This window comes from Cervus canadensis, chromosome 3, assembly GCF_019320065.1.
Source record: "Cervus canadensis isolate Bull #8, Minnesota chromosome 3, ASM1932006v1, whole genome shotgun sequence".
NCBI classification, from domain to species: Eukaryota; Metazoa; Chordata; class Mammalia; order Artiodactyla; family Cervidae; genus Cervus; species Cervus canadensis.
The window spans coordinates 32,261,081-32,286,190 of NC_057388.1; the positions used below are offsets into that span (position 1 = coordinate 32,261,081).

General features: G+C 38.0%; 1 pseudogene; it reads right to left on the reverse strand.

The window, feature by feature from the left end:
* Positions 1–1,132: 1,132 nt before the first annotated feature.
* On the reverse strand, positions 1,133–21,790 carry LOC122437799 (annotated as a pseudogene).
* Between the last annotated feature and the right edge of the window lie 3,320 nt (positions 21,791–25,110).

Consider the following 25,110-nt stretch of genomic DNA (forward strand, 5'->3'; position numbering starts at 1 on the left):
ACCCCTGCAGGAGACTACCAAGACCACATTCCTTTTGGTTTGAAGTGACCAATCCAGTCTTAGCCCAGGAACCCAAAGGCGCTTCACTTGTGGACCTAATAAAGGCATGTGCCCCAGGCCTCTCTCTCTCTGCCCGCTCCCCTGCCTACCCTGACTCACCGTGTAACCTCTTGAGGTCACCCCTTGAGGTGTGGCATGTACTTCCTTCAGGACTTGTAGTAAGCGTCTCTAATTCAATTTCTCTTGTCATCTTTGTTTGGACCGTGGCTTACCCTTGAGCACACTGTGCCTCACTTTACAAATGTTGTCTTTCAAAGTCACACCATGTTTTCATTATCAACTTACTGACTTTTATGACTGTATCCTGAATGTATGAAAGACTGTATTTTAATATGTCCTACAACTGAGGCTAATTCAATCAGTTCATTTTTTCCGTTAAAAAAAAAAACAGTTGTGAGTCTGAAGATAATTATTTATATGCCATCTTTTATGCTCAACTCCAAGTTTACCATAGTGCTCTGGCCTACAGTACCTTCCATTCAATTACAGAATTCAATCTTAGCTTGATAACTATATATGTGAATAAATTTCTTCTCCTTCTCTTCCTTTTTTTTCTGCTTTTGATGACAGCAATTGCCTAAATATTTTTAATTGCAAGTCAAAATCTCTCTGACAGTTTAATTGAATATTTCTTGATTAATTTTATTATCTTTTCTACTGAAGAGGACACCAATAAATTCTTAATTAAAGGGGAAACAGAATCTTAGTACCTTATACTTTAGTATTTAGGAGATAATGTATCAATAAAGAATTACACAGTATATCAGCAGTAATATTATCATAAATAATAAAAATATGACATCAAAATAGCTCAAATTTATGGTATTTGAGTGATTTTCACTTACACTCACATTCTCTCATTTCATCATGATAACAAATTAGGTTTACAAGGGAAAAGTCCTACTATCTCCTTTTAAAGATTATTAAAGTGAGACAGAATGGCTATTTGACTCAACTGAAATCTACCATTTAGTAAGAAACAGTCTGTCTTGCACGGGGGCCCTGGTGTTTGTTCTTCCCATCTCCCTGTATGCACTGGTGAACTATTTTTCGTCTGACAATTCATTCACCCTCAATTTTTCTTCAGGTAATTCTGCCACCTGTTTCCATGAACAGCTCCTATTGCTAACTTCAACAGTTTAGTCATCAGCCTCAGCTGCTGCTCCTATATTCAGACAAGTAAATGTAGAAATACAAGGTCAAAGTGTGATAATGATTGCGTTAGCTCACATGGCACCCTTTTATTGGCCACTACCAATGTGTCCATTGGTGAACATGACATAAAAGGGGTGAATCAAAGTCCTTCCTCATCCGTGGTCACACTGCCACTGGAGAAAGGGTCACTCATTTATGAGGGGCTGCTTTGGGATAGGAGAAGCGGAAATTCTCTTCAGCCACTTTTTCCATCATGAAGCCACAGAACACTGAGAAAAAATAAAGCTGACAGTCGTGGAGAACAGGGACAAAAGAAAGAAAAACAGGCTGAGTGGTATACCAAATCAACCCCTGGTTGCATCATGGACCTTTCTGCTGTTTTATAATTCAAACTTTTTGTGGATAATTTGAGATTCCTCAGTATGCTAACAACAAATTTACCTTTTGGCTGCAGCTTGTACCAGTTAGATTACTGAGTCTTTAAACAAAAAGTACCCTGACTAATCTACTACGTAAAGAGCAAATTATTAGCTTTTACAGCATCACTTTTATTTCTTCTCTTATCTTCCGATGATTTGAAAAAATTTTAATGACTAATCTTGAGCTAACAATGTGCATTGTTTATTTATCAGAATCTAATTACATTTAAGACAATACCTCTTTATACTTTCAATTAGGTATTATTTCACACTTGACAGTATCAAACTTATCACTTGCCTGCCCCCTCTGTTATGGGATGGCTATCATAACTTTTATTTTGACACACATTATTAATCCCATACAAAGTTTGATTCTGCCACAGTTGGTAGCAGTTTCCTTACACAGCTCAAAGTTCTGCCAGTGAGTGACTTTACCATTTCTATTTCCACTTACTGTGATGGGGAAGAACAATCAAATTGCATAGAATGATCTGTTACTGATTGATTTGAGGTTGACAGGCATTTTTATTTGCAGCCCTTTAGGTTTCCAGTATCTTTACAGCTGAGCTAAAGCAAAACTACTGGAACAAGACGACTTGGGAGCCCTATCTGCTTGTTTAATGAACAGTAGAGCCATAGTCCCTGATTCTCTTCTCTATAAAAATCTAAAATATTCTCAGCATTGACAGAAGGAAAAAAAGAAAAAAGAATGGAGTGGTTCTATAGCTAAGATGACAGCAGCAGAGACTGTTCTGGTTACAGTTGATTGTGGAATGCACTTCGCTACCCTAAAATCCTGGTGATAGTGTGAAGTTTAGTTGCTCAGTCATGTCTGACTCTTGGCCACCCCATGGACTGTAGCCCACCAGGTTTCCATCCATGGGATTTTCCAGGCGAGGACACTGGAGTGGATTGCCATTTCCTCCTCCAGTAATCTACAGAATCCAGAGCCAAGTTAATCATAGCCCCATATATCGAATCTTTTAAGACATACTGAGGTCTTCAAGGACCTTGAAATGTAAATACATACAAGGTTAGGCCCCTCCAGTTTTCCTGGAAACTTGGAGGCTTAAAGAAGGAGCTTATTCCCAGACTGTAAGCATTTAACTTCTTGGAAGTAGATAACTTCTACTATTCTGTCTTTCATTTTCCTTTTAGAGCACTTATTACAGGTTGGGCTTCTCTGGTGGTTCAGATGGTAAAGAATCTGCCTGCAATGTGGGAGACCTGAGTCCAATCCCTGGGTTGGGAAGGTTCCCTGTAGGAGGAAATGGCTACTCACTCTAGTATTCTGGCCTGGAGAATTCCATCGACAGAGGAGCCTGGCAGGCTACAGTCCATGGGGTCACAAAGAGTCGGACATGACTGAGTGACTTTCACTTTCACTATATTACAGGTTAAGATAATTCTATTATTCCTTCATAGTAATTAGCCAGACCAATGATTAGTGATGTAATTCTCCTGGAATATCAAGAGCCTTAGCAAGCTTGGACTTTTTAAGGAACACTAAAGTATCCAGGAGGGCTTCCCAGGTGCTACAGTGGTAAAGAATCTGCTTGCCGAGGCAGGAGACGTGGGTTTGATCCCTGTGTCAGGAAGATCTCCTGGAGGAGGAAACGGAACCCACTTCAGTATTCCTGCCTGACAAACCCCATGGAAAAAGGAGCCTTGTGGGCTACAGTCCATGGGGTTGCAGAGTTGGACACAACTGAGCATGCACATATACCAGGCAATAAATCCAGGAAAGCTTTATCTTCCTACAAAGGGAAAAATCAACTTCCTTGTGGGAGACCAGAAAACAAGGAAAGAAGGGGATGAAAATGGGAGAAGTGAAATAAAGGGAGACAGACAAATAATATCTTGTTCCCGGCTTGCTAGATAAATCTTTCATTAGTAATAAAAGTGAGGATTATGAAAACCTAATTCTAACAGTATAGAACAGAAAAGGAAGCCTGAAGACATGCTCATAATGCAATGAGGTGGGAATCACAAACTTAGCCAGAAGTTGCTTTGTGATACCCAAAAATTTGATGGATGAATACAAGTTACAGAGATAAAGAAAATCAGCAGAAATTATGTTTTCTTTATTTTTCTAAGTCTAGAGATATTTCAAATGTTTATGATTGATTGGATCAGAAATGAATCACAAGTCACTATGTCACAGAAATATTTGCTTATTATTGATGCTATCAATATGCATGCTTACAATAAAACTACATTTTAAGCTTGCATCTTTCAGTGTAAAAAGAAGACTATTGTACAATTATCTGGTAAGGGAAAAAAACATAATATTCAGATTTATTAAGATATGTTTTAGGACAACACTATCTTATTTTTTATTTGACATAGAGAAACTAATATACAGGCAGGTAAGTTTTCGATTGAGCTCATGTTTAAAAAAAAATACATTCATCATAGCCCACCATATTTTTTCAAGGGTTAAAGTAAGATAGTGAGTTAGTTTTAGTTGGCATTTTTATAGTATTTAAATATAAATTTTAAGACCTATGAATGCATTTTACCCTTTTATTTTTGTTCTCCTGACTTAACAAATGTTTTTGAAAGTAACTAGAACACACAAGGGTTGAACTCTAAATATAGACTAATATTTTAATAAAAAAAGTATATTTACTTAAAAGAAAATTAAGCTAAATAAAAGCAGATGGTTATTGAATAGATTATTTTATAAAAAGTAGTTCTCTTTATCCATGAACATTAATTTTAACATGTATTCTGACTCATATTTGAATATAAGTAGACAATGAAAAAAATGCTACTTGGACAATTATCACAAAATATAAAATATTTATGGCTCAAAATTTAGCAAGAAAGAAGAAAAAAATCCAAATAAAAACAGGGTGATCAAGGAATTTTTTATAAAAACCACAATGAAATATGACAAGAACTATATTCTACTGCTACTCAAGTAACAAGAATCAGATTCTAATAATACTTGTAATGGGGTCACAGTTGTGGCTCAGGGCTGGGCTCTAAATGGACAGGGTGAAATTGTTTAAGGCTTTCCTGAGAGTAGCTGCTGTGGGTTAACAACAGAGATACTAAAGTGAAGAGCAGTACTGGGGACATGAATTCTGGTCCAGCCAGATTGCAGAATCCTCATTATAACCCCTTTAACTCCTCTGAAAACCAATTAATAGAAAATCCTTACTATAGAAGTAAGGATTTCCTAGAACACACTCTACTAGATTTTAACAAAGCTTAAAATAGGGATTAATAAGGTATTATGAGAGTTAAGACTTGGAGAATGAGTTCTGAGCAGCTTGGGGAATACCTGGAACTTTACACAGATTCATATTAAAAAGTATAAATCTATGGTTACACAAATTCAAAGTGATTAGCTAGCCATCTGAATAAGAATCAGGATGCTCAAAAGAAAACAGAATTCAGAGTCTCTACAATGGCCAGTGTTCAATACAAATACAAATGCAAAGAAAATTTAATACACAGTCAATTACATATAAGTAGTTAATAGAAAATGAAGATGACATGACCCCAAAGTTGAACTTACTAGACAACAGTAACATTCTCAATTTTTTCTTTCCTTATTTTTTTTTTTTTTTTTCACCGTCTAGCTGGGATTTATTTTATTTTTTTTCTTTTTTCTTTTTTTTTTTTCCAGTGGGTTTTGTCATACATTGATATGAATCAGCCATGGATTTACATGTATTCCCAATCCCGATCCCCCCTCCCACCTCCCCATGTATTCCCAATCCCGATCCCCCCTCCCACCTCCCTCTCCACCCGATTCCTCTGGGTCTTCCCAGTGCACCAGGCCGGAGCACTTGTCTCATGCATCCCACCTGGGCTGGTGATCTGTTTCACCATAGATAGTATACATGCTGTTCTTTTGAAATATCCCACCCTCACATTCTCCCACAAAGTTCAAAAGTCTGTTCTGTATTTCTGTGTCTCTTTTTCTGTTTTGCATATAGGGTTATCGTTATCACCTTTCTAAATTCCATATATATGTGTTAGTATGCTGTAATGTTCTTTATCTTTCTGGCTTACTTCACTCTGTATAATGGGCTCCAGCTTCATCCATCTCATTAGAACTGATTCAAATGAATTCTTTTTAATGGCTGAGTAATATTCCATGGTGTATATGTACCACAGCTTCCTTATCCATTCATCTGCTGATGGGCATCTAGGTTGCTTCCATGTCCTGGCTATTATAAACAGTGCTGCGATGAACATTGGGGTGCACGTGTCTCTTTCAGATCTGGTTTCCTCAGTGTGTATGCCCAGAAGTGGGATTGCTGGGTCATATGGCAGTTCTATTTCCAGTTTTTTAAGAAATCTCCACACTGTTTCCATAGCGGCTGTACTAGTTTGCATTCCCACCAACAGTGTAAGAGGGTTCCCTTTTCTCCACACCCTCTCCAGCATTTATTGCTTGTAGACTTTTGGATAGCAGCCATCCTGACTGGCGTGTAATGGTACCTCATTGTGGTTTTGATTTGCATTTCTCTGATAATGAGTGATGTTGAGCATCTTTTCATGTGTTTGTTAGCCATCTGTATGTCTTCTTTGGAGAAATGTCTGTTTAGTTCTTTGGCCCATTTTTTGATTGGGTCATTTATTTTTCTGGAATTGAGCTGCAGGAGTTGCTTGTATATTTTTGAGATTAATCCTTTGTCTGTTGCTTCATTTGCTATTATTTTCTCCCAATCTGAGGGCTGTCTTTTCACCTTACTTATAGTTTCCTTTGTAGTGAAAAGCTTTTAAGTTTCATTGTTTAGTTTTGCTTTTATTTCCAATATTCTGGGAGGTGGGTCATAGAGGATCTTGCTGTGATTTATGTCGGAGAGTGTTTTGCCTATGTTCTCCTCTAGGAGTTTATAGTTTCTGGTCTTACATTTAGATCTTTAATCCATTTTGAGTTTATTTTTGTGTATGGTGTTAGAAAGTGTTCTAGTTTCATTCTTTTACAAGTGGTTGACCAGTTTTCCCAGCACCACTTGTTAAAGAGGTTGTCTTTTTCCATTGTATATCCTTGCCTCCTTTGTCAAAGATAAGGGTGTCCATAGGTTCGTGGATTTATCTCTGGGCTTTCTATTCTGTTCCATTGATCTATATTTCTGTCTTTGTGCCAGTACCATACTGTCTTGATGACTGTGGCTTTGTAGTAGAGTCTGAAGTCAGGCAGGTTGATTCCTCCAGTTCCATTCTTCTTTCTCAAGATTACTTTGGCTATTCGAGGTTTTTTGTATTTCCATACAAATTGTGAAATTATTTGTTCTAGTTCTGTGAAAAATACCGTTGGTAGCTTGATAGGGATTGCATTGAATCTATAGATTGCTTTGGGTAGAATAGCCATTTTGACAATATTGATTCTTCCAATCCATGAACACGGGATGTTTCTCCATCTGTTTGTGTCCTCTTTGATTTCTTTCATCAGTGTTTTATAGTTTTCTATGTATAGGTCTTTTGTTTCTTTAGGTAGATATACTCCTAAGTATTTTATTCTTTTTGTTGCAATGGTGAATGGTATTGTTTCCTTAATTTCTCTTTCTGTTTTCTCATTGCTAGTGTATCATAAGAGACTAATACCAGCAGCTCTATGCCAATGAAATGGACAACTTGGAAGAAATGGACAAATTCTTAGGAAAAGTATGACTTTCCAAAACTGAACCAGGAAGAAATAGAAGATCTTAACAGACCCATCGCAAGCAAGGAAATCGAAACTGTAATCAAAAATCTTCCAGCAAACAAAAGCCCAGGACCAGATGGCTTCACAGCTGAATTCTACCAAAAATTTAGAGAAGAGCTAACACCTATCTTACTCAAACTCTTCCAGAAAATTGCAGATGAAGGTAAGCTTCCAAACTCATTCTATGAGGCCACCATCACCCTAATTCCAAAACCAGACAAAGATGCCACAAAAAAGAAAACTACAGGCCAATATCACTGATGAACATAGATGCAAAAATCCTTAACAAAATTCTAGCAAACAGAATCCAACAACATATTTAAAAAATCATACACCACGACCAAGTGGGCTTTATCCCAGGAATGCAAGGATTCTTTAATATCCACAAATCAATCAATGTAATACACCACATTAACAAATTGAAAGATAAAAACCATATGATTATCTCAATAGATGCAGAGAAAGCCTTTGACAAAATTCAACACTCATTTATGATTAAAACTCTCCAAAAAGCAGGAACAGAAGGAACATACCTCAACATAATAAAAGCTATATATGACAAACCCACAGCAAGCATCACCCTCAATGGTGAAAAATTGAAGGCATTTCCCCTGAAATCAGGAACAAGACAAGGGTGCCCACTTTCCTTATTTTAAAATCAATTATTATAATCCTCCCTTGTACATTACCTTAAGTCCCTTGCCCTTCATGGCTTCATCAAGAAAACTCTGCCATTTGATTTGCTTTGTTTTAATGAAATTGTCACTCCAAGCCTGTTTCCATGAAACAATGCGACTGGAGAAAAATACAGAACTGTGATTATTACATCCATGAGACTACTGAAGCTGCTGACAACATTCCATTCTCTGGTCAGTCACTTTCCTCCTTTTCTGGATGACTACTTCTTACCTTCCCTCTCTTCAGGCATTCAACTCTTATTCTGCACTTTATTATTTTAACCAATAAAATAAAAATAGAGGAGAACACCCATACCCTTTCCCATCACACTCACTTGTGAACTGATAACTGCTTTTAAGCACATGTCTGTCTCTGTCTCCTCCAGCGACTAAGGCTGCAGGGCCATCGCACCGGGTGAGCGTCTCCACTTACGAACCAGATCCCATTCACTCAACCTACTTAAGAACAAAATTCCAGAATTCTCTCACATGATCATGTTTTCTCTGCCCATTAGGTTTCTCCATCAGTCCTGAATCACACTCTACTCTGTCTTGACAAAGCACCCCCATTACTTAATGTCTCTCCAGCAACTACTCCATTCTTCTGTTCGCCTTTACAGAAAATTCTCAAGATAATTTACATGTGCTCACTGTATTCAAATTCTTCCTTATTCTCTCATAAATCTCCCTTTATGAGGCTTTTACTGGCATCAAAACATAGGTTCTGTTAATGTGTGCTTGCCAAAGACTTTTAAATGCCAAATTTAAAGATGACTTCTCATTCTTCATCTTGTTTGAACAATCACCAGTATTTGAAACAGGAATACATCGCCAGTATTCCTTTGACACTGAAGCACTGCCTTCACTTGATTTCTAAGAGACAATATGCTCTGGTTGTCCTCCTTCTACTGTCTTCCCTTTAATGGTGGAGAATCCTAGGGCTCCCTATTTGAATATCTCCCCCATTTAACATGCTCTCCCTTTTCTATACCATCCAGACCCTGGCTTAAATGCTTGTATGTTTATATCTATACTCATGGTGAACAATCTCCTTGAAGACTCCATTTGGGAGTTTAGTAAGCCTCTCTAATACAATTCAAAGCTGGACATCACCTCTCCCACCTACAATATGTCCCACCTGCAATCTTCCCTAATGCTACAATGTCAACTCTACCTAAAGCCAAAAATTGTGGTGATGTCCTGGTCGACCCTTTCATCTCCCTGATCTAACCTATCAGCAAATAAAATGATTCTGCTTTCAAAATATAGCCAGAATTCACAAATTTCTCGTCACCTCCACTGGTACAACTAAGGCTTAAGCCTTAATGCTTCACTTAATTATTGCTGCATTTCTTAAGCAGTTATGCTGTCTCTATATTTTCCTTTTGAAATCAACAGAGTAACAGCCAAGATGAACCTATATAACATAGACCATGCCTAAGCTCTGTTCAAAACCCTCTATTTCTCTCCATTTCACTCAGAGTAAAACCCAGTAGTCTTACAATGACCTTCGCAGCAGCAGAGGATTACCTCTCTGACCTAGTACTCCACTACCCTCACTCACAAATGGTCCACTCCAGCAATTATGCCTTCCTTGGACTTCTCTGGATGGGCCAGACACACTCCCACCCAGGGGTTTCTGCCCCTGCTGTTTTCTCAGACTGCTACCGGCTACTCTCCTTCACTCCCTTTGAATGCTGGTATGGATAACACCTCTTCGGTGAGTAATTTTATTAAAACTTTGTGCACCCTTACCCTTTCACTCCTTATTTTTACTTCTCTACTAGCAATTATCACCTCTTGATACACCACAGTTGTCCCTACAAATCAGTGGGGTATTGGTTCCAGGACCTGACAGGAGTTCCAAAATCCACAAATGCTCAAGTCCCATGGTTGTCCTATCAGATCCTTAGGATTCAAATCTACAGATTCATCAAACCACCAATCAGAAAGTTAGTGCAAAATCTAGCTGGCCGAATCTGTGGTTGAGGAACCTGAGGTTATAGAAGGTTGACTACATACTACTTATTTTCTGGTCTCTATCAAAAATACATGTAAACCAGATTGTTTTTCTCATTGTTCTTTGCTGCATTCCACATTTTTCAGTTCCTGGCATATTGCAGGTGCTCAATATTTATTTTTATAATAAATGTTCTGAAAGTTGCATTTCTCTACATGTGATGTTTTTGAAACTTATTTTATAGGGTTTTTTGGGGGTAATGTTTTCCTCTGAGGTTTCCTTATTACTTCTAAAAACTCTACCATAACAGTTGATAAAAAATTGTTAATTTTGCTCAATTTTTCTCTGGATGGGAGAAAGGAGGAGGGCCCCACAGCAGCCAACAGTAAGAGTCAAAGTACATCTTTTCTTCCCAGGGGACCATTTCATCTCAGGTTTCAGCAGTTCGTCCTTAAAGGTGAGTAGATCACCCAGAATGAGAGCTGAGCTGTTCAAATAAATGTCTTATAACTCACAGGTTATCTTTCTGAAATTACTTGCCACTTCAACCCTTTTCTCCCTCATTCTCCATTTTTTAGACTATAACTGGCCTAATATTCATCACATAAGCAGCTTAATTTACAGAAATTAAGAAAATATCTATTACATTGTTCCTTTAATTCTCCAGTACCTGTTTTCCTAAAATCTGAAATCCCATCTATATTTGACCCTTCTTCTCTAACACATTTGAAAATGTTAATCTGCGAGCCCCTCATTACAGTGTGCTTTTCAGCAGGGACAGAAACAATTTTGCCCTTAAGGGAAAACTGGCAGTATTTGGAGACATTTTGGTTGTCACGTCTGGTATGTACTGCTGTAATTTAGTGGTTTGAGGTTAGGGGTGTTGCTAGACATCTTTCTGTAAGTGAAATGGCCTTCCACAACAAAGAATTTCTGGCCCCAAATGTCCATAGTGTCCTGTTTAAAAAACATTCTGTATAGTGAGCATCTAAAAAATGAAAACCATCCAAAGTAATTTTAGTGATAAATCATTTTTAAAACATATGATATATGTCATTTAATAATTAAAGAATTCACCGAGCTAAAAAGTTTCTGTCTATAATGTTATAATGTTCTAAGTCAAATACTTTGAAAAAAATAGCACAAGTTATAATAGAGAAGCTCAATAAAATCATGCTCTTGGCAGGAATTCTATTTTAGTTCAGAGTCATTCATATGATTTGTTAGATAAGAACTGTTTTAAAGCAATGAATTACAATTCTTCAAATATATTCATTTTATCACAAAATATCTTCAGCTGAACACTGTGCCCTTTTAAAACTTTTTAGACCCAGGCATTCTTATTCCTAAAATATCATTAACTTGAAGCAGGTCAGACCATGAACACCTATATAACTGGCCTACAAACTTTTCATTCATGAACAATCAGCTGTAATTCTCTTGTTATGGGTTTTTGAAAGGACTGTTTCAGGACCCATAACTTAGATATATTGAATCCCTCCTTTTATGAAACACTAGACTTAAAAAAAAGTATGTTTATATATTCCCCTTCCAAAAACTTTTCATATCCTTTTCTCTCACAGTAATTTAATCATATTCCTTTTGTAGTTTTCATGGGTAAACAGAAGAGAATGAATCACAATGACTGGTACTAGTTTAGCCCTCTCGTCTGAGGACTAACATATTGGCAATGATTTACTTATTCTACCTGTTCCTCTTCTATTCTACTCCAGTTCTGCTCCCCTATTCAGATTCTTTATTGCCTACAAAGTATCTTGTTTAGTACTCTTTGTTTTGGATATTACAGGATAAGGTAACATGTCATATGCAATCATTCATTATTTTTTCTTGTTCTACTTAAATTTATTATTCCAAAATTTATGTTTCATAATTTCCACATTTCCAGTATAATAATAATAATGATATTTTAGGAAGCATTTCTGTGCCAGACAATGCCTTTATATGCCTTCCATAAACTGCCTATTTTACTTACTATGAGATAGATAAAATGATCATAAAAGTCCTCTATGCATAATTTGAGATAAACATATGAAAAAACTGAGAATACTGCCTTACTCTGCCCATTTTTAGACAGTCAATGGCTAAACTGGACTTTGAACCCACATCTAGCTGGACTCAGTATACTTTATATAAATATAAGTACCTAATTTTTCTCCCAGCATTAAAAAATCAGAGAATTGATTCAGTATACTCAGAGAAAATATGCTCACTAAAAATCATGTATCTTTTCTCTTTTAACAAAATATTATTAGGTGCTAAAAAACAAGCAACTTTGCTTATCATCCCTGTAAGAGTTCAAATATACCTTATAATAACCCTTAGTTCCACTGGTAAATACATCGTCAGATGACCTATTTAAAAGATCCCCATATTTCTGAAAATAACCAATTATGAGTATTGGTTTCTCTTGTTTCTTTTTGTGGATTTAGAGTCCAAGTCACTACAGATCAGTGGGACAGAAGAGAAAGCACAGAAATAAACTCACAGATATATGGTCAATTAATCTATGACAAAGGAAGCAAGAATATACAATGGAGAGAAGACAGTCTCTTCAGTAAGTGGTGCTGGGAAACTAGATAGCTACATATAAAGCAATGAAAGTATAACATTCTCTAGCACTGGAAACAAAAATGAATTCAAAATGGACTAAAGACCCAAATGTAAAACTGTATATACAAAACTCTTAAAGGAAAACATAGGCAGAACACTCTTTGACATAACTGTAGCAGTATCTTTTGGCTCTACCTCCTAGATTAACAACATTTTAAAAATAAACAAATAGGACCTAATTAAATTTAAATTAAAAAGATTTTGCACAGCAAAGGAAACCATAAACAAGACAAAAAGACACCCCACAGAATAGGAGAAAATATTTGCAAAGGATGTGATTGATGAGATTAATCTCCAAAGTATACAAACTGCTTATACAGCTCAATAAAAAAAGAAAAAATCTAACCCAATCACAAAATGGCCAGAAGTTCTAAATAGACTTTTTTTTTCAAAGAAGACATAGAAATGAACAAAGACACATGAAAAGTGGCCCATTATCACTAATTACTAGAGAAATGCATATCAAAACTACAGTGAGGTATCACTTTACACCAGTTCAGAATGGCCATCATCAAAAAAATCTACAAATAATAAATGCTGGAGAGGGTGTGGAGACAAGGCAACCGACCTACACTGTTAGTAGAAATTTAAATTGGTATAGCCACTATGGAGAACGGTATGGAGGTTCCTTAAAAAATGAAAACAGAGTTACCTTATAGTCCAGCAATCGATCCTAGGCATATATACAGAGAATACCATACTTTAAAAAGATATGCACCCAATTTCATTACAATAGCCAGGACTTGGAAGCAACCTAAATGTCCATCGACAGATGAATGGATAAAGAAGATGTGGTACATATATACAATGGAATATCACTCAGCCATAAAAAGGATGAAATAATGCCATTTGCAGCGACACAGATGGACCTAGAGATTATCATAGTAAGTGAACGGAATTTAAGTCAGACAGAGAAAGACAATTATCATATGATAACACTAATATGTGAAATCTAAAAAAAAGGATACAAATAAACTTATTTATGAAACATAGACTTTGAAATAAAACCTATGCTTTCAAAGGGGAAAAGCAGAACAGAAGGATAAATTAGGATGTTGGCATTAACATATGCACACAATTATATATAAAATAGATAATCTACACTACTATATATAAAATAGAGAGCCACAAGGACCTACTGTATAGCAGAGGACACTCAAAACTCTGTAGTAACCCATATGGGAAAACACCTGAAAAAGAATGGACACATGTGTGTGTGTAGCTCAACCACTCTGCTGTACAGCTGAAACTAACACAACATTGTAAATCAACTATACTCCAGTATTCATAAAACATTCTTAAAAGCAAATATAGATCTAAAACAAAAAAATAATAGTTTTTTCTTGGGACTATATTGACCAAAGAAGGGAGTCAACATGAATCCCTTCTATGACAAAAGGCAGTGGAAGAGAAATCAAAAGTATTAAGACTAAAATGTCATTATTATTCCTGATAAAAGTTAGATTACGAAGGTGATATTTTTCTCCAAGCAAGTAAGTTTACTAATGCTCCTCCACAATGCTGTAACCTGAGTCCACAAGATAGATCTTATGCTCTGTAACTAATATATTCATAGTTTATATATACATATATATATATGTGTGTGTGTTTGTGCATGTGTATATATATATATCTTTGGAGAAGGAAATGACAACCCACTCCAGTACACTTGCCTGGAAAATCCCGTGGACGGAGAAGCCTGGTCGGCTACAGTCCATGGGGTAGCAGAGAGTTGGACACGACTGAGTGACTTCACTTTCACTTTCACATATATATCTTAGCTTGTGAAATTCCTGTATGTACTGAACATTAGCAGAAATGCCCTGCAAAATGCCCTTCCCCTCCCACTGATTTTAAAATAAGTAGTAACTGTACAGGCCTCCCAGGTGGCACTAGTGATAAAGAACCTGCCTGCCAATATAGGAGGTGAAAAGAGATGCTGGTTCAATCCCTGGATCAGAAAGATCCCCTGGAGGAGGGCATGGCAACTCACTCCGGTGTTCCTGCCTGGAGAAACCCCTGGACAGAGGAGCCTGGTGGGCTACAGTCCATAGGGTTGCAAAGAGTTGTCCATGACTGAGGCAACTTAGCACACATGCACAAACATAGTAACTGTACATGCCTCTGGATGATACAGTAATACTAAAAATTAGCTAAATAAAAGTAATATAATAAAATTACAAATGTTATGTCAGCTTAAAAAACATCTCTTGTATCTACTGCTTGCAATATGATCTATGCTTTGAAAATACTAGGATGATTAGGAGTTAAGGACTTGTACTAGACAAGTTCACATTTATGAGGTGACCATACAGCTGAATCTCTAAAAATAAAACATACCAGATGTGTTAAATAATACAATGAGTTATAATTAAAACATAGAAGCTATGGAGAAGAAGGAAAGGCTACTTCTGTCTGTGAAGACTGAATGAAAAGTTAGGTAATGGATGGATTTTAGTGTACCCAATACCAGATTCACAGACAGAGATGACCAGTGGCAGTCCAGGTATAGGGGAAAACTGGGATAGTTTCTGAGATCAGTAAGTACAGTGTCCTATGGGACACATTTAGTCATCAAAGGGTATGAATGGAAGGTATCTAACTGTCCAACTGTATTCAGACTACTTCCTTTCATTATCTCTTCTCTCTAGCTTTACCAATTTACACGTGTTCCTCAAAAATCCCATGCTGTTTTGTCTCTTCAAGATTTCTTCATTTTCTCTCTGCTTGTTTGTGAATATTTTGAATTTTTTAGAAGTAGCTTTAGTACCATTCCCATCCTCAGAAATACTAGAAGACAATAAAACAAAACTTGGGGGAAGTTTATGACAACTAACATGTTATGTATTTAAAAAAATAATTTCATGTAACATTTTATTCAATCATTTCAACAGTCCATAAAGCAGGCATTTATTTTCTGCACATTTAGAAATATACAACTGCTCTATCTTTGTATAGTGACAGATGATAACCAGACATATTCTGGTGGTCATTTTATAATGTATAGAAATACTGAATCACTCTGTTGTGTACTTAGAACTAACAGTGCTGTGCAGTTCAGTTGCTTAGTGGTGTCTGACTCTTTACGACCCCATGAATCACAGCACGCCAGGCCTCCCTGTCCATCACCAGCTCCCGGAGTTCACTCAAACTCATGCCCATCGAGTCGGTGATGCCATCCAGCCATCTCATCCTCTGTCGTGCCCTTCTCCTCCTGCCCCCAACCCCAAACAGCATCAGGATCTTTTCAAATGAGTCAGCTCTTCGCATGAGGTGGACAAAGTATTGGAGTTTCAGATTCAACATCAGTCCTTCCAATGAACAACCAGGACTGATCTCCTTTAGGATGGACTGGTTGGATCTCCTTGCAGTCCAAGGGACTTTCAAGAGGCTTCTCCAATACCACAGTTCAAAAGCATCAATTCTTCAGCACTCAGCTTTCTTCACAGTCTAACTCTCACACCCATACATGATCACTGGAAAAACCACAGCCTTGACTAGACGGACCTTTGTTGGCAAAGTAATATCTCTGCTTTTTAATACGTTATCTAGGTTGGTCATAACTTGCCTTCCAAGGAGTAAACGTCTTTTAATTTCATGGCTGCAATCACCATCTGCAGTGATTTTGGAGCCCCCAAAAATAAAGTCAGCCACTGTTTCCACTGTTTCCCCACCTATTTGCCATGAAGTGATGGAACCAGATGCCATGATCTTAGTTTTCTGAATGTTGATGTTGTAGGTCAATTTAAAAAATATGTAGATACTGGGAGGAAATGCATTAAAATGGTAATGACTGTTATCTCTAGGGGGTGAGGATAATGGGTGATTATTAATTTTACTTTATGTTTTTATGTATTTCTAGGTGACTGCAATAAATACGTACTGCTTGCAAAATTAGAGAATAAATGTCATTAAAAAAGGGAATAAGAGAAACATAAAACTGAGACTCAAAATTAAATGCAAATGTTACTTTATGAAGTAACTGATAAATTATAGGGGTCATGTTAAACTTAAAGCTCACACAACCTCCCTGTAGGAAAAAAAAATAAAAAATAAACTTCCATTAAAACAAAACTCCAACAGAGCAGTGGCATTTGGCCAAGGTACTTGCTTCTTTTTAATCTCTTGCTGTTATTAACTCACCAAAATTCAAATAGAAAGTCAAGCTATTTCAAATTCAATACCTGAACACTTTTGCATATACTGGGGGAAAATGTGTATGCAAGCCAATTGAACTACAAATTTATTATTATGAAAAAGAACTGTCTCAATCCTCACATTTAAGATTGGCTGAAATGAACATTACACTTTGAAAATGCTATAACTATGTGGCTAGGCAATATTTTCATGCCCAATGCCAAGAACAGTACATATTTGATGACATTAGACTTGCTACTATTTTAAACCTAGAAACATCAATATATCTAAATCTTTCATAATTTTTACTAAACATACACATTGTGTGTGTGTTAGTAGCTTGTGTTAGTTGCTTAGTCGTATCCGACTCTTTGCAACCCCATAGACTGTAGCCCATCAGGCCCCTCTGTCCATGGGATTCTCCAGGTAAGAACACGAGTGGGTTGCCATTTTCTTCTCCAAAAGGAACTATAGAAAGAAAGAAAGTGAGGTCGCTCAGTCGTGTCCAACTCTTTGTGACCCCATGGACTACAGCCTACCAGGCTCCCCCATCCATGGAATGTTCCAGGCAAGGGTACTGGAGTGGGTACCATTTCCTTCTGCAGCTTAGTCGTGTCCAATTCTTTGCGACCCCGTGGACTGTAGCCTGCCAGGCTCCTCTGTCCATGGAATTTTCCAGGCAAGAATCCTGGAGTGGGTTGCCATTCCCTTCTCCAGGGGATCTTCCCAACCCATGGGTCAAACTCCCATCTCTGTATTGCAGGCAGATTCTTTACCATCTGAGCCACCAGGGAAGCCCATAACTCATATTTAAAATGTGTTGTAATTACCATCACTAAGTGGTATTTTTATTTAAAGTCAATCTGCTTTTCTAACCACAAATAGCCACCATTCATTATGGATTTTGCATGTGGAAGACAAATTAAACTTATTTTTGATTTTAAATAAATTCAAGAGGAATATAATATGCTCTTTAATCATCCATTATGATTTTATTGTTTTATTTATATATTGTACTTGAAATTCTTTTTGGAAGCAGATGATGTGTAAATTAATATACAAGTAAACAACGTCATGAAAATCTAGTAGAATCACTGTTAATTGAAAGCTAATTTCTGTAAAAATGTAAAACATCTGATAAGTTTTAATAGTGTTAACAAATTATCCCTTCAACCAATATTGGTTGTTATAGTATGTGCCAAGAACCATTTCAGGACAGTTTTTCCTAGACCTTGGATAGAAATCAGGATGGGAGATAAATCTTGATGTTCTCAGATTAGTTCTCAAAGCAATTTCAAATCCTTAAGGACAAGGATCACCAGAAGAAATGTCATTGCTGTAGTGATAGTGGGCCAGATAACAGACAGTATCATTGTCTAATTTAGTGTATATCAAAGAGGGGGGCTAGTGGTAATGTTGAGTTTTGAGTTGGAAGAGATTCACTATAAATAATGTTTTCTTTGTAGAGATGAGACACACAAGAAACTTACCAAGAGCTAAATGAGTTAAAGCAAAAATATCAAATTATAAGGACAGGACAGTTTCATTCCTCATGAGTATAAATTCATCTGGCTGAATAAATGCCATATGCCAGAAGTTTTGCTAAATGGGTGTTTCTGACAAGACCCTGCCATGATCTATTGTCAAAAATCCCTGGCCTTATGGTAATGGGTACCTTAGCTGTCCTTGAACAGGAGATTTAGAAGGAAGAAATTTAAGTGGGACTATATTTTCCCAAAAACACATGGTGTCCAGGTTGTCATAGAGCAAGTAAGCAGAAATGTTCTCAGTGCTCACTGACAGGTAGAAATATGATACACTTACTTGAGGCTGCTATGGATTTGTGTGGACAGAGATCTTACTTTATGTAGGAGGAGAGACTTAACTAGCAAAATAACTTAAAACCTCACAAGTGATCAGAGTATCATCCTAGAAAATAACAAGTTTTGAGTCACAGAGAGTTCTACAGGCTGTGATGGATCTGGATTAAACAGTTTTGGTTAGACAGAGATGAGGCATTTGGTAGATATTTTCACAGGCATAGACAACAAGTATGTGATAAGAGTATTTGATATAATTCTCATTACAGCCTAAATATTAATAGCCAAAATCTGTTTAGAAATGGAATTTTGATATAACTTCCATGTAACTACTTAAAATTTAAGAATATTTTGGCAAAAAAAAATGTAATTACAACTAATTACTATGCAATTTTCAGTAAAATCAATCCGAAATAAAATATTTAAATGTTATATATATTACATAAATAAACCTAAATAAAATATACACATATACAATCTGTAATGTTAAATGCTAAAATTTAAAATCAATACCTCTGGGTGTGTGAAGTTATAAACATTTGATTTTATAATATTTTTTACACCATATTTTAAATTTACCTACTATTAGCTGGTACTGATTATTCATAAAATGTCAGTAAATCAATGATTCTATTTCTTACAACAGGCAGAATTCTGTCTTGACAAGGCTTTTTTCTCTCTGTACCTAGTAAATGTCCTAGAAATAAACTGCTTTGTATTTAGTATTTAAATGCTAAACAACTTCAGCCACCCATTACAGACTTACCATGGAAAACAGCCTGCATGGAGTAATATACCTTTTTTTTTTTCCAGCAGAGAGACAATTTTTAAGAGTGAAATTATTATCCTAAACTTTGGTATAATCTACAGCCATCAGCAGTTCTCAGGTCAGCAATATCACCTTCCCCTAGGAACCTGCTAGAAAAACAAATTCCCAAACCCAACTCTGATACTGAATCAAAAACACTAAGTGCGGAGCCCAGCAATCCGTGTTTTAACAAACAGTGCAAGAGATTCTAAACTATGTCAAAGTTTGAGAACCACAGTCTGCACTACAATACACAAATAAAAGTTTCAGCGGCTTCTACCTGTCTAAACTCACAGGAGACTTCAATATAGTTAACGTACGTCAGGTGCTCCTTGAATGCTAAGGTCTAAACTTTTTTTCTTCTTTCTCCGAAAGCATTCCAAATTAATTAAGATAAATTGCTCTTCTGCTAAATAATTTTGGTCAGAGAGATTATGAATTTTAAAAACTTTGTTTTTTAAAGCTCTCAGCATCAGGGCTTTACTCAACTAACCAAAATCAACCACCAGGAACCAGCCACCATCACCTTAGCAAAGCACTTAAGGCACTATTTAATTAGGAAGCATAGGGAGAAATAGAACAAGAAATCAAATCCATAAGATTGTCATAGAAAAATCAGAGTACTTAAAATCACGATTAACTCAAACAATTCTCAGACTTATTCATCACACAGCAAAATATAAAATATCTTTTGAGTCATTTCAGACTGTGGGTGAGGATATCAACAGAAAGACACACAAATAAGGTAAAGGGGACGCTCAACAACATTTAGGATAAATAACTGAGCCTTTTTCCTCAGGAAAAATAGCCCACCCCACACAAAAAAAAAAAAAAAAAAACCCAGTAGGAATGAATTCCAAAGGAGTGTTGTTGCTCAATACTTAGTACACATTTACACTGGGAAAATGGCTGGTGCTATTCTTGACTTTTTTTTTTTTTTTCTTTTTTATCGCTAAAGGTAAAGAACTTTGTTCTTTCAACACCCAAACCAGAGCAGAGAGACAGTAGTGAACTATAAACGTGGATGGAGTGAGTAATACCCATAGTACATGGAGATGGGGTGGAGGGAGGTTTCTGTGCTGTTGGCAGGAGAGCTAGACCGTCTTAAGGAACATTCTAGGCTTCTCAGGTTGCCATGAAAGAGTATCGCAAAATACAAGGCCCACCACCTCCCCCTTCTCGTCTTCTACCTACCTTACTGAGAGCCGTTGTGTTTCTGCCGAGGGACAGATTTACAGAGCTCTGTGAGAGTCTCCTCATCTTGCTGGGTTTGGTCAGGTGCAGGAGCCCACGTGTTTTTGCTGATGGCCTCCAACCAGAATCCCCGGTGTCTTTTAAATTCTTTTCACCTGATTTGTTGTTCTGGGGCGAGGCAAACGGATTGAAGTTTCGCTCTCCCTTGTGATGTGGCTGCGGGTCGCACACTGTTTCAAAAGGTGACACTTCTCACTCCTAAAAGTCCACCCACCTCCACACGGAGGCCTCGGCTGGCGCCCCCGCGGTAGAGTCGGCAGCAGCGCTCATCGGCGCCGGTCCTGGCGCATCCCTGCTCCCCGGCTGCACACCGGCCGCTGAATCCGGCAGTCTCTAGGGACTCCAGCGATGTCGCCATCACCATGTTCATACATCCAGTCTGGTCTCCCCTGACATACTTAAGACAAACCCGTGGAGGCCAGGCCTCTGCCCGAGAATTCTCCATCTGCCAGGGTTTTATAAACTGAGCATCAGGAGGTAGGGACTCTTCTCCCAGGGTGACATCTTCCACAAAGGACGCAGAGGGGACGCTGATGTTTGCTCAAACATATATAACTGCTGCTCCCGGCTTCCAGTTGGTCGTGTCCAGGAAGAAGGTGCAGCCAGTTGCGTTGAGCCGGAAGCTTGGCAAAAAATGGGACTTGGAAGTGAGCACGTCCTGGCCCGCGGTGCCTACGCGGCGGAACTCCCGCATCCGCTCAGAGTCCAGGTCCACCTCTATGCCCTCCCCGGCTGAGGCCCTGCCTCACAACTGAGCCTGTGCCCACCGCCTGGTCGACCTGCTGCGGGCCAGCCTGGAGACCGGGCTCCTTTGAGGTAGGCCCCTCCTTCTCACCACCTTCGCCAGCAAACTTGCCCAGCCGCGTGCTCCCTAGTTCTTGGCTTCCCGCGAGCCGCCCCCAGCCCCCCAGGGCCTCTGCCTCCGCTGACTCCGCCTCCTCCCCACCACGCCCACTGGAGGCAGGTGAGCGTGAGCCAGGGCATTCAAACAAATCCAAGTGTGCGCGTGGGACAGGTCAATCCAAGAGGCCAGATGAAACATCAGAACCACAAGGAGATGCGCAGAGAGAACATCTCAGGTGGTCAGTGGCTCAGTCGTGATGCCTGAATACCGTGTATAAAATGCAAAATCCAGAGGTCTGATAAGGCCGTCTTCTACAAAGGTGTGGATGATTCGTGAATTACAAATAGGAACCATGCCTGCTTTCTGTGAAGGCCCTTCCAGTTAAGTTCACCTGAAATCCTTTTTTGGAAATTGGCAGAAGCAAGTAATGAATAAATAAATAAAATTTAAATACTAAGTTAAATCAGGTCAACAGAAAAGCCAGAAACTAAAGCAAACTCCAGCAAGTGGCAAAATATGTATAAAAGTCATGAGTGGCTAGAGTCTTTCTGTCTTTTGGAGACTGCATGCCCCAATATTATAAAGTGCCCTAATTATATCACCATCACCTGGGGCTCCTTGTTCTATATGAAACATATCTTCTTAAAAATAAAACATTTAATGGGGCATCTCTATCTTTTTTGACTAACACCTGTGTTTCTAGGTGTTTCCACAATAATTCCTTTAAGCTATAATTAAAACAAATCAATTTACAGGAAGATGATAGAAGTTTCTTGACCTCTTGACTAGAGTTAGACTTAAGAATGTCATCCCCTGAAGGATTTTTTTTTTTTCCACTAGGCTTTCCATTATTAACCAGAAAACAATGTAAATTCATAATCTCTTGGCAAAAATTTTGATATCCCACAACTCTCAAGCAAACTGTAAGTTTCAGAAGTCATTCTGATTGTGTTTTAATCTACAGAAAAGTGAGTCTGGTTTGTGGTTCAGTTCATTGAGTATTCTGCCAATGAAACTATATAATTTCAATGTCCATTTTAGAGAGTTTGCTGTTCTTTTTCTTTCCCTTGGAAATCTGACTTGAATACTACTGAATTTTTTTTTCTCCCTCAAGAGGGGAAAAGAATGAGTTAGATCAAAAAACACTATGAAACCTAATATAAATGCTGATAGTGGGCTGTTACTTATCATGGAACAAGCACATCCTAAGTAAAATGTTCAGATACTACCAGACATTCTGTTGCAGGAAGGTGGACCCCTTCCAGGGCCCCAAAGTGGGCTCTTGTCTAACACTCAGAAATTAATTGTCCGAGGAGACACATGTGCTGACAAAGCAAGAGATTTTATTAGGAAAGGGCGCCCTGGCGGAGAGCAGTAGGGTAAGGAAGCCGAGGAGAACCACTCTGCCACATGGCTCACAGTTTTATAGTGATGGGATTAGTTTCCAGGTTGTCTTCAGCCAATCATTCGGACTCAGAGTCCTTCCTGGTGGTACATGCCTTGTTCAGCCAAGATGGATGCCAGTGAGAAGGATTCTGGGAAGTGGTCGGACATGTGGTGTCTCCTTTTGACCTTTCCCAAACTCTTCTGGTTGGTGGTGGCTTATTAGTTTCATGTTCCTTACCAGGACCTCCTGTCATAAAACAACTCCTGCAAATGTTACTATGGTGCCTGGCCAGGGTGGGCGGTTTCAGTCAGTGTGCTTCCCCTAACAATTCTGCTTTTCCATTCCACATGGCACCCCATCCTTTTCTCCCATCACCACCTTGCCCCCCAATTACTCCCTCTGGGCTATGCCCTTCATACACTTCTCTCAGCAATCCCATTCCCTCTGCAGTGACAACACTGTTGATCTGTTTGAACATCACTGGCATGGACATCAATGTTGATAACATCTGATATGCACTAATACTGCTTCTAACACCATCGTGGGTGATTAAACAGTAAATTATACTGAATACAAAAAATGCCTTCTGGTTGGAGAAAGCACCACAGTTTTTGTTGTCATTGTCACTATTCAATCATTATCACACTTTTAGTTTACATTTCTGCATTTATCTGTCTGAATATAGAAGCAGCAGCTGATGCTAAAGATCTCTGGCCTTTTACTGGAGAAATTAAAAGCAGACAGTGCTTGACCTTAGTTTTCTTACATCTCTTTACACTCTTGTTCTTTTTATGACTCCAGACTAAAACAATTTGCAAATCCTTTTCTCATTTATGGTAAAGTACAAAATAGAGACCAGACTTTAAAATTCCATAAACAGGCAACACCAATTAGGCCACATAAGCATAACTTAATTTAGCTTACTTTACAGAACCAACAAAACTTATTGACTTCTTGCAAATGCCCCTAAAGAACTTAAGCTGTTCCCCTAAATTGGCATGTGGTGTCCACGTTTAAACAATCCCCTGTCAGTAGGGGAGAATCAGTGCTATCACCTGTCACTGGACGGCATAAACAGCCTCTGTTTTTTCACATACAAGCTGTCCTATAGCAATACCTCTGAGCCTCATTCCCACAAGGGTTTGAGAGTTTCCAGTGCAGGAACTGTTTTTATGTGCACAATAAACTACTGCTAATTACTATTTTAATGATCTGGTCATTTTAGTCTTGCTATTTCTGGATGTTGGACACTGATAAATGTATTCAGTAATTGACTACTTCATGTCATCTCTGCCAGAGAATGATTTCACTTTGATTTTGCATCTTCAATAATACACTTGGCTTTGCAATCTACTATCTACAGCACAGCAATAATAATCCTTTTAAAATGTTAATTTATGCTCAGAACTCTCTAATTGTTTCTCTCTCAGGGTAAAAACTCAAGTGTAAATATAGCCTTAAAGATCTCTCCCAGTAATCTCTCAACTATTTGAATTTCTCTCTACCTCACTCCCCTCATGCACTCAGCTTCTTTCCAGGATACATCAGACCTGATACATTCATTTTTCCATGATTTTAGAAGAAATTAAATAGTAAAAATTTTATGGGTCCCTAAAGAATGTCGTGGGCTCCAGGCACTCTGCCTCCAGGGCCTGGTGGCCAGGAGAGCCCTGCTCCTTAAGCTTTCTGAGGAATTTACCTTGTACTTGTCAAGGAATATCTGGAACTTGATTTCTTCAAATAGCCTAGGTGTGTTGTAAGGAATACTTTTTATAATTTAAATGGGTTTTAAGATGATCTGTCAGGTAAGACCATGTGAGTGAAAGAGATTATTACACCCACAGGTCCTGGAAGGGGAGACACATGCAGGGGGCTATATAGCAGGGGTTCCAAGGAGCCATGAGAAAGTGAGGACTGTGGGCAAGTGCCCCTATTGTGGGGCAGAGTGAAATATACAAGGAAGAGGCATGAGGGGATTTCATAGGTCTTTGTGAATGTCAGGAGGTCACAGTCAGGGAGAGTGAGAAGGGGAACTTCTTATCACAGTGCTGCACCTGGTTACTGGGCAGGGTGCTCACCGGATGTTCACTGGGATACTGAAGCATCAGGAAATAGGAACAATTAAAACTTTATACTACATGGGATTAATTTCCACCTATGTCCTCTCCCAAAGCTCTTCCTTGCCCTTACTATAAAAATATTCAAAACTCCCACATTCCTTATGCTCCTCGCTCATCTTTTTTTTTTTTAATTTGCATTGCATTTTTTAAGATCTGATATATTTTAT